Genomic DNA, 11,396 nt, shown 5'->3' with positions numbered 1-11,396 from the left:
TATTTATGACTATTTTATCACTTAGAATTACAAGAATTCTTTCTCTAGTAAGTGACTTTCTTGCTAATACAGGTGAGCTGTTCGTATCACTAGGATTTTCAGGAAAGGGGTCAGGCAAGTACAGTTATCCTGGTCTTGACAAATTTCCTGGTTCTTTCTGAGTGGAGTTCAGCATCTTCATCACTGTCACTGTCACTGTCCTCCCGTTGTTCATCTATCGTAATGTTGTAGCACAGTGGTAGGGCGTTTGCCTTGCACGCAGCCAACATGGCCAACCCGAGTTCGATTCCTCCGCCCCTCTCGGAGAGCCCGGCAAGCTACCGAGAGTATTTATATGCCAAACACAGTAACAACAAAGTCTCCAATGGAGACGTTACTGGGCCCGCTGGAGCAAATTGATGAAGTACGGGAGGACAGTGACAGTAACAGGTGAGCTGCTTTCCAATCTTTACAAAAGGAACTGAGGAGGGGCAGCAGTGGTAGTATAGTGGGTAAGGCATTTGCCTTGCACGTGGCCTACCCTGGTTCAATCCTCAGTTCGATCTCCAGCTCAATCCTTGGCATCCCATATAGACCCCCAAGCACTGCCAGAAGTAATTCCTGAGTGCAAAGTCAGGATTAACCCTGAGCATTGCTGAGTGTGACCCAAAAAGAAAAAAAACACAATGAAACCGAGGAGTTCATATCTTAACAAAAAAAAATTTTGATGATTTTAAGCCCGATCATAGACATTAGTAAAGTTCTGCCTGGCAGAACAATTAAGAGACACCAGCACCCCCATTGAAAAATTCTGTCTGGTTCTACATTAAAATTTTCTGGACAGAGTTGCAGTTATGAAAATATAAATTTCCAAAAACAAAATCAGACTTAAATTTAACAGAAAAGCTTGTTCTATTAAAAAAAAAGATACAAAGTGGGAGGGAAAAGAAGGATGGTATAAAGATATTATTCTATGGACCATGCCTTTTCAAAATGTTGATGAAAAAATAAAAGCGCTAGTTATTTTGTTTTGTTTGAGGGACTCACAAATGGTGCTCTGGGCTTCCTCCCTCTTCTATGATCAGAGATCACTACTGGCAGGGTACTGGGGATTTTTATGGGGTTCCAGGGATTGAACTGAGGTTGCCTTGTCCAAAATAAGTATCCTACCTGCTGGGGACAATAACCTGTCCACAGAGCTAGTTATTGTTAAAATAAACTGGGTTTACTCAAGACTAGTAGTGAGGGCTGAAGTAATAGTGTAGCAGGTAGGACACTTGCCTTGCACGAGGAAGATCTCTTTATCCCCATTATACCACTCGGCTCCCTTGACTCATTCCAAGAGTGATTCATGAATGAAGATTCAGCAGGAACCTCTGAGCACTGCCAGCTGTGGCCCAAAACAACAACAACAACAAAAGAGTAGCAGAGAAATTGAAATTCAGTAAATGCAAATTGGAGTCAAAGTAAATGAAGGAGAGTAATCATTTTTTTAAAACGCAGACAACGAGGTGTTTGCAAGATGTTCTGGAACTTTAAGTTGCTGTGCTGAAAGGAACATAAAGGAAATTTTAGTAGTTTCAAGGATCACAAATGACTCTTAGAGGCTTGTAGAATAGTCCCAGAAATTGACCTCACAGTCAGTCACATACTTGAAAGTAAAGGTAAAGGTAAAGGCCCTCCCGTTGATCGTCGATTTGCTCGAGCGGGCCCAGTAACGTCTCCGTTGGAGACTTTGTTGTTACTGTGTCTGGCATATCCAATACTCTCGGTAGCTTGCCGGGCTCTCCGAGAGGGGCGGAGGAATCGAACTCGGGTCGGCCATGTTGGCAGCGTGTAAGGCGAACGCCCTACCCGAAAGTAACATACTCTATTACTAAACTATTTGCTGGCCCAGAGCAGATAGTTTTAAACTAAAGTCCACTGGTGAAAGGTTAGAGTCCATGGATGTGATGGTTATTTAGAACCTAGGCTGCTGGGAAATGAAGAAATCTAGTTGTTGATTTATCTTTCTGTTGTTATCTCTGCTTCACATCCACTGGGAGAGTATCAGGTTCCTCTCTCGTCATCTAGACTCCAGGAAAGCTTCTTTTGATTTAGTTTTATGGAAGAATCAGTCGGGCAATTTACATATTATATTCAGTTGAATTTTCTTTCTTTTGTAGTTATTCTAAAATATTTGATCAAGGAGGCACTACTTACACACTCCACAACTAGGAAAAATCACAAATCAAAAGTACATCTTGAAAATTGTGAACCTTCTCTCTACAGCAATAAAAAATCAGAGTAAATATCTTTCTGGAAGCTAGAGAGCTAGTTTAGAATAGAATTTCTATTTCTCATTATATTTAAGGACAATCTATGTATACAAATGCTGATGATCAACCATTCTCCTTGATGCATCCTCAGAAATGTATTTTTTCCCTTGGAGGATTTTCAGTGGAGGCAAATGTAAAATACTTTTATTCTTACACTGTCTTCCCTACTTTGGTAGGAAGTGGTTGTCTGGAGAACTTTATTTCTCATAGGAAAGGAAGCATATTTAATTCCTGTCAAGTTGAACTCAAAAACTTGGACAGATGGAAAGAACACTGCAGAACTCTAAGACATGCACCTGCTTCCTGGTCTCCTTTGCTTTCACCATTTCCAATTATTCACCCCAGGGAAAATAAAATGCCAATAAAATGTAACTGTATTGTGTAAGAGAAAAAAAAATTGCAAACATAAAATATGATCCTTCTTTTTAAAAGATTCTCTTAAGAGCCAAAGCACACTTTGGGGTATTAGTTTTGGAGATGCCAGTGAGATAAGATATAAACCAGATGCAATAATTTTGAGCAGACATGTTTACTAGTCTGCGGTTTAACAAGTGTTCATCTGTATGCTGAATCATTATGCTTGTTCTTCTATTTTAGAGATTTATAGTAGATGGAATCAGAAAAATGACAGAAAATTCTTTTCAAAACTATTGTTGAAGGAAAATCAGAGGTTCATAAACGAAGTCTGTGTCCTATAATTCAGTAATTAACTTTTTTTTTGCTGTCAATGTGAAGTGAACACGCTTCATTTAAAAAGTGAACATACTTCATTTAAGTTTGAGCTAGATGCTTCAAATTCTGCCACATTAATTTATCTACTCTCCAATTATGTTTGAAAGCAAATATTTAAATATTGATGTAATTTCCAGCATTAGTTTGACAATGAATAAGTAAATACACACAACAAGTACAGTACCCTAGTAAACGCTTCAGGAGGGTCAATGAATTAGAGCAAATAGCTAGAATATAAGAAAAGAAACCGTAGCATTTTGTAAAGTGCCCAAATATACAGCTCCATGAGGAAAACTAGCTTTTTGTGCCTTTCAAAATAACCTGCAGTGGGCTAAATGTAATTAAATCATATGTGTTTGGATAAGGTAAGTAAAATGATTTGAAAGAGAAGAAACTATCTTTAATATGGTTTTTCTCAACCTCATAAAATTTAGTGGACATTAATCATGTGCATTTTGATGGACAACAATAACATGTTATACTTTCAGCAAGATAAAGCTGTGTATAATATTAAGTTGAATTATGCCAAGTATATGACTAAAAATGCATTCTCTAATGAAAATGTATTTGAATTCTCATGAATTCATTTGCATTCCATATACTTTGTATTTCCCTGGAAGACTGTAATTCAGTCAAAATGTAATTGATAATATCTAAATGTGATCTTGATTATGGCTTGATTTGGATTGGTTTCTAGGTGACCTTAATTTACAAACATCCTACATTTCAATATAGTTATCTTTCTGAATATTGGCATCTTAAACGATCTGTAGATGCAAGTAAAATAATAGAAATAACACTTATTATGACTTCTATAATGTCTATATAAAATGTCAAAGTAAATGAAACTCATAAACTAAATATTTTTCTCAATAACAAATAACAGACACTTTCTATGCATGTTGGTCAAATATTTTATTATAGTTTTGCTTAGTTTTATGGGAAAAAAAGACCCCAAGTTCAATTCTTCAAGTAATCATTATGACAGTTAAATGCACCATTTTTAACAAAAGTGTCCTACACCTTTTCTTAACCATAAGATACCAAAGCTTCTCTCAGAACTTCTAAAATTCCTGTATTTTTGAGAAAAACATCTTTTGACACATGAATTTCATAATGACACATTATGAATTTCATAACTGATACATACTCATAATGAAGGGAAGGAGTGATGGCACAGCGGGTAGGGCGTTTGCCTTGCATGTGGCTGACTGGGCCAACTCGAGTTTCAATTCCTCTGCCTTCGATTCCTCCACCTCACTCTGAGAGCTCGGCAAGCTACCGAGAGTATCTCCGCCCGTAAGGCAAAGCCTGGCAAGCTACCCATGAAGTATTGGATATGCCAAACACAGTAACAAGTCTCACAATGGAGATATTACTGGGACCGCTTGAGAAAATCAATGAACAACGGGAGGACAGTGATAGTGACAGTGATTCATAATGCAAATATATCCCTATAAAGAAACATGAGCTCAATAACAAAAATGAGAAACAGTACCATTTTTAGGGATTAAAAGTTGTAAATACACTTTTGTTGGAAATATGTATCATATTTTTCTAGTATTTATTAATATTTAGTATAAAAATCAATAATTTAGTATTAATATTAACATTTAGTATAAATGTTCTATCAAGCATTTCAGCTTTTATGTAATGAACACATAATAAATAGTAAAGTAAAGGCCCTCCTGTTGATCGTCGATTTGCTCGAGCGGGCCCAGTAACGTCTCCATTGGAGACTTTGTTGTTACTGTGTCTGGCATATCGAATACTCTCGGTAGCTTGCCGGGCTGTCCGAGAGGGGCGGAGGAATCGAACTCGGGTCGGCCATGTTGGCCGCTTGTAAGGCGAACGCCCTACCCGCTGTGCTATCGCTCCAGCCCACAATCTGTGGTTAATATCATTGCACTATAGATAAAATAGCATGAATTTTCACCAATATAAATTTGCTTAAAGAACTTTCATAGGACTAATAACAGAAACGCAGAGTACTTTGAAGTCCATCAAAATACTAATTTTTTCAGATATGAGCAATTAAAACATTATGACAATAATATGATATTTATGGAATTTTCTTCGTCCCTCCCTCCCTTCTTCCTTTCTTCCTTCCTTCCTTCCTTCCTTCCTTCCTTCCTTCCTTCCTTCCTTCCTTCCTTCCGCTTTTACTCTTCCCTTGCTGCTTTTCTTTCTTCCTTACCTTTTTGGGCCACACCCAACAATGCCCAAGACTTATTCTTGGCTCTGCCCTCAGGGGTCACTCTAGGAACCTTATGAATTGCTGGGGAATTAAACTCAGATTGGCTGCCTGCAAGGGAAGCTTCCTACTCACTGGGCTATTATTCTGGTCTTCAGCTAGGTAATTTTCTATGTCTTATATTCTTTGATGCTTAAAATATATGAAATAATTTTAATATTCATTTGATTTATAATTGGAATAATAATATTAAACATGCAATATAAGAAATCTTTGAAAACTCATAAACTATATAATTTACTTTCAGATGAAAACCCAAAACATTCTTTGACATATGTGTGTGAAGGTATGTATGCAAAGGGGAAGTTTAGATAGCACAGCGGTAGGGTGTTCGCCTTACAAGCGGCCAACATGGCCGACCCGAGTTCAATTCCTCCGCCCCTCTCGGAGAGCCCGGCAAGCTACCGAGAGTACTCGATATGCCAGACACAGTAACAACAAAGTCTCCAATGGAGACGTTACTGGGCCCGCTCGAGCAAATCGATGATCAACGGGAGGGCCTTTACCTTTACCTTTCCTAGGGAATTTATTTCTACTTTGACTTTTCCCCAGATTTCTGCATTTAACTAGAAATAAAAATCACAGATTATGCCATAAATACGAGGCTCATTGGATATTAATTATTTTTAAAACCTTGCTTATTATCATTCTAAATGCTACCACTTATTTAGCTCTCGTACTTATTTTTAGAATGAACACTATGATATTTGGTAAATTTACAATTATTAAAAGTCTTCTAAATGATAAAAACAATAAAATCATATGTTACTAGTCCTTTTTAGTATTGATGTTAGTAAAATTGGAATTGACAGGCATAATAAGTTTCAAAAGGGTTGCCATTTCTGTGTGGAAGAAATTTTTCTTTCAAAAGTATTGCTCTACAATAAAATTATTCTAAACTATGCAAAAATATGTCATCTATAGAATCCCCTATATATCATAATTTTATTACTTTTATTCATTGCTAAAATGAAGATCAGCCATGTGCTTTATTTTTATGATGCTTTAGTTTATCAAGCACAATATAAATCCAAATGTTTACTAATCATATTAATATGAATGTTGCAAAGATAAAAATTGTTTAGGATCATATATTCCCATAAGACCATCAGTCATTTTTATGCTACAGTGAAATAATCTTTCTGGTATATTGCCTGGGAAGTGCTCTCTTTTAAATCATCTCAATTTAGATTTTCTTCCCTGTCCTTTTGGAATGCATTTTATATGAGTAACAAATAAAGAGCAATGATTTGTGCTTTTGTTGTACACACAAATCTTGTATGAGACACAGAGAAGAAAGAATTGTAACGATTCATCACGATGTATTTGGAGAGATACAAATGCCCACAACAGTCTTTCTAATCTATAGTATTGACTCCCAGAGAAATCACTGGAAGAGTAAAGGTTAGCTAAATAACAACAAGAAAGGAAAACTGATTTGTAATGGAGCAAATCACCTTGCATTACTGATGGCAGAGAAAGGGAGAGGAAGTACTCACTGAGCATTTTTCTTATGACAGATTCACGAATATCAAAATTATGAGGCTACAATAGAGGAAGAAAAGAAGTCACTTAAATGTCAAAGAAAAGCTTTTTAACATAAATGTATAACTAAAGAAACTTAAATGTGTAACAAATAAGATAGATAGATAGATAGATAGATAGATAGATAGATAGATAGATAGATAGATAAAATCATAGGACTGGAGAAAAAGATAAAAAAGCGTTGATAACATTCTTATGGTCTTTCCTGGATAGATTGTAACACTCTAGCATTGTCCTCCCTTGTTCCTCCATTTGCTCAAGCGAGCCAGTAATGTCTCCACTGTGAGATTTGTTGTTACTGTTTTTGCCATATTAAATCTGCCACGGGGAGCTTGCCAGGCTCTGCCCTGCGGGCGGGATACTCTTGGTAGCTTGCCAGGCTCTCTGAGAGGGAACCCGGGTTGTCCGCATTAAGGCAAATGCCCTTACCTGCTGTGCTATTGCTCCAGCCCCTGGATAGACTATTACAATTAAATATTAGGACAGGAGTGATGGTACTGTAGGTAGGACTCTTTCCTTGAACGTGAACACCTGGGTTGATCCCCTGAACCTGATATGATCTCCTGAGACTTGCCAGGAGTAATCCCCCAAAATAAAGAATACTAGAATATTGAAAATTTTAAAAATATGGAAATTTTATAGAGTTGTTTCATTAAAAGGAGTAGTATGAGGACTTTGATGTTTGAAAGATTTCAGGAATCACCCACTACTGGAACTTCAAGTAGACCAGGCTGTAGATAGTCTTCAAAGCACGTCAGCATGCAAAGACCACTCCTATGGACATTAGTCCAGTGTGGGATAACCAGGGTCACCTCTTGATGTGAAGGGCGGGCATGTAGCGCAGGGATAGAATTCCTCAGGATCTTGTGCATGCAAGAAAGCACTTCACCAGGTTGAGCTAGTTCCTCAGCCTTGTCCCCAGTATACCGCTTCCAGAAAAACATTTTGAGTGTTACCTCACAGGAAGCAAATGACCAACATTTCCACAATTTTTTTTTCCTTCCCGTTGATCATCGATTTGCTCGAGCGGACCCAGTAACATCTCCATTGGAGACTTTGTTGTTACTGTGTCTGGCATATTGAATACGTCACGGGGAGCTTACCAGGCTCTGCCGTGCGGGTGAGATACTCTCGGTAGCTTGCCGGGCTCTCCGAGAGGGGCGGAGGAATCGAACTCGGGTCAGCCATGATGGCTGCGTGCAAGGCAAACGCCCTACCGCTGTGCTATCGCTCCAGCCCTGCTATCGCTCCAGCCCACACTTATGTTCGTATCAAGCTTAGCAAATTTAACTAAAGATATTAAAAACTAAAATATATTTAATCTCTCCACTCATTTGTATTCTATCTCACTAGGTGTTCACCAAAAAATATCTGGAATGATATGTAAAATGTTAGCTTGTATTGATGACACATATAGCGCACTCACATTTTGACTAACCTTATGTATATCAATAGTAAAAGCACTATTCTGATTATGTTTTTATCAGACACACTCATATACAATTTACTCCATATTGAAATCCACTAAGTGGTTAAGATGATATGTACTTTAATTTAATATTAGTTTGCTTAGATGACACTAGACTCAAGCTCTTGAAATTTCAAAATAAGTTTAAGTTCACATTTCTTTCTGAGTTAATTTAGGAAAATAAACCAAAATGTACTCATAGTATAATCATTCAAATAAAGAGAAATATATATTAGCAAAAGTATAGAAGACATGCCTAAATAGGAAATAGGGTTTGCCTAACTACAGATCCATTTTTCACTTTTCTTTCTTTCTTTTTTTTTTTTTTGGATCACACCCAGCCGATGCTCTCAGGGGTTACTTCTGGCTCTGCACTCAGGAATCACTCCTGATGGTGCTTGGGGGACCATATGGGATGTTGGGAATCGAACCCAGGTCATCCTCCTGCAAGGAAAATGCCCTATCTGCTGTGCTATTGCTTCAGCCCCTCACTTTGATTTCTTTTAAAAAAAATGTGTTTCTACCGGTAACATTTTTTTTTGAAGTGTGTTGGTGAGGGGGTACTTAGAAATAAATTTAACATTCCTAAACTATTTTGATAGTGATGACAGAGAGATATTCAAGATATATGGATAATTCCATTCGTCTCATTTCCTTAGCAATCAAGTAAGTTCCTCTAAAGAGTGTGATATGTTTCTTGCATGATTAATTTTATTTATCTTAAAGATAGCCTGTAATAGTAAAAGCCACTTTGTGTATGTGTGTATGTGTGCCTGTGTGTGTGGTGTGTGTTTGCAATGTGCCTATTGCATTCTGTGAGCACAAGATGAGGTAGCACGAGTCTACCTCTGAACATTCTTTAGAAGCTGCTTCCAATACTGTGGTACAAGAAAGGATCTCGATAAATAGTCAGCTGAATGTATAAAAGGATTTTGAACTCTCAGAGCTTCTCTTTTTTTGGGTTGTTGTTGAGCTCCTCTCTCTGCTGCTTCAACTGGATGTCATTCTGTGCACTTTTCAGACTATTCAAAATTTTTCAAAATGCTGTGTGAGAAAGGGAATTTCAGAACCTTTAATGGAGATCACAGGAGCTGATCCATGGAAATGTACTTTAAGTATAAAAAGATTCTAGAACAAGCATTAAAAGCTATTGATAGCTAGATGCAGAAACATTTTAGCCCTTGCTCCCAGGGACGATGGAAGGGTAGAAAAAATGTGTGACCAAACACACACACACACACACACACACACACACACACATGCACACACATTCACACACACACAAACACACATAAAGTTTTAGGAAAATATATATTAGGATACAATCAGAGAAGATCAAGAATGTAAGCGAATTTTTAGAAGTATAGTAAAGAACACTATGTTTATATTCAACAAACACTTTTTTTTGTTATTCCTTTTTTTTTTAATCACCGTGAGATACAGTTACAAAACTCGCATGTTTGAGTTTCAGTCATACAATGGGTGCTTGCTTGAACACCTATCCCTCCACCATTGTACATCAACAAATACTTTGAACATATTTTATATTATTTGGCACTGGGAGTTGAGCAACACCAATGTTCATGGATTACTCCTGGCTCTATGCTCAGGGATCAGTCCTGGCTGTGCTTCAGAGACCAGTCAGCTGAGTGCATGATAAATGCCTTATTTTTTGGACTACCTCTCTGGCCTTTGAATTTATTTTATATCATTTCATGGGTTTTTTTGTTGTTGTCGTTGTTAGTAAAAAACTGACAGGACAAAATGGTCAAATAGATTAGAATGGAAGTATTTAGAATCATCTTGGAGACAAATTCCCCCATGTGTGTTTCTGAAGGGGAGCAGGGACTGTAGAATAGTCAGGACTTTTCTATTCATCCTCACTTTGTCCTTACAGGCCTACTCTCTTTTTAAAATTTTTTAATTTTTTTTTATTTTACAAGATAGCAGTGTAACACTGTCCTCTGGTTGTTCATCGATTTGCTCAAGCTGGCCCAGTAACGTCTCCATTGTGAGACTTGTTGTTTTTGGCACATCAATACATCACAGGTAGCTTGCCAGACTTTGCCATTCAGGAGAAATACTCTCAGTAGCATGCCAGGCTCTTGGAGAGAGGTGGAGGAATTGAACCTGGGCCAGCTACATGCAAGGGAAACTCCCTACCACTGTCCTATTGCTCCAGCCCTGTTTTATAAGGTAATTCACAATATTTGATTATATTTAATATTCAAACACCAATCCCACCACCATTACACCTTCCCACCACCATTTTTGGGATGTTTCCATTCCAAGCCCCCAATCCCTGTCCCAAAGCACAACTGAAATAATATATTTTGTATTGTCTATTATGGAAAACCACTGAAAATGCTACAAAAAAGTACCCAAAGGGGAAACAGTGTGAAGATTGTTCTATTTTGTCAGGGACCATTAAGACATTCTTTAGGATAGCACTAACATGTTGTTAAAAGTTGAGTGATGTGAGCTTTTGTATATATATATATATATATATATCTGAAAATATGTATATATGCATATATATGTGTTTTTCCCTCTATGATTGGTTGCCTACTATTTAAACCCCATCAAATGCGGTGTGGTACTCTTGGAGAATGGGTAGGGAGTGTCTTATGATGTTTCGGCTCAGTCCTGGAATATGTTCACTCTTGTGCAAGGATACGCCCAAGCATGTGTGGTAGCAGTTAGGTTTTGGAGGTTTTTGACTGCTGGGGTTGGGTCCCTTTTAAGGGGAAGGTTCTTACCAGCCCGTCTCTGGAGCATCCTGAGTGAAGCAGGAAACAGCCTGGCGCATGGTTCAGTGGCATGGCTATGGTGGGTGTCATGTTGCTCCCTTCCAGGAGAAAAAGACAGGCTTACTCTCTATTGTTCTGACACACACTTGCCCTCCTACACTGTGCTTTCCTGATTTTTCACATTTAGAGATATTTTATTATTGCCTTAAATTTTTCTTGTCATAATGTTTGACCATTGAAATTTTGACACCCAAAAGGACTGGTTCAACTTCTTGCAGAAAATATAAGTGATATCCAGAAATTGATTGTATGAAGAGCCTGTTGTATATTGTTGCCCAAGTGGTAAAAAT

The sequence above is a fragment of the Sorex fumeus genome, unplaced genomic scaffold (assembly GCF_029834395.1).
Source record: "Sorex fumeus unplaced genomic scaffold, SorFum_2.1 ptg000003l, whole genome shotgun sequence".
NCBI classification, from domain to species: Eukaryota; Metazoa; Chordata; class Mammalia; order Eulipotyphla; family Soricidae; genus Sorex; species Sorex fumeus.
Note: the sequence above shows the minus strand (reverse complement) of the source record.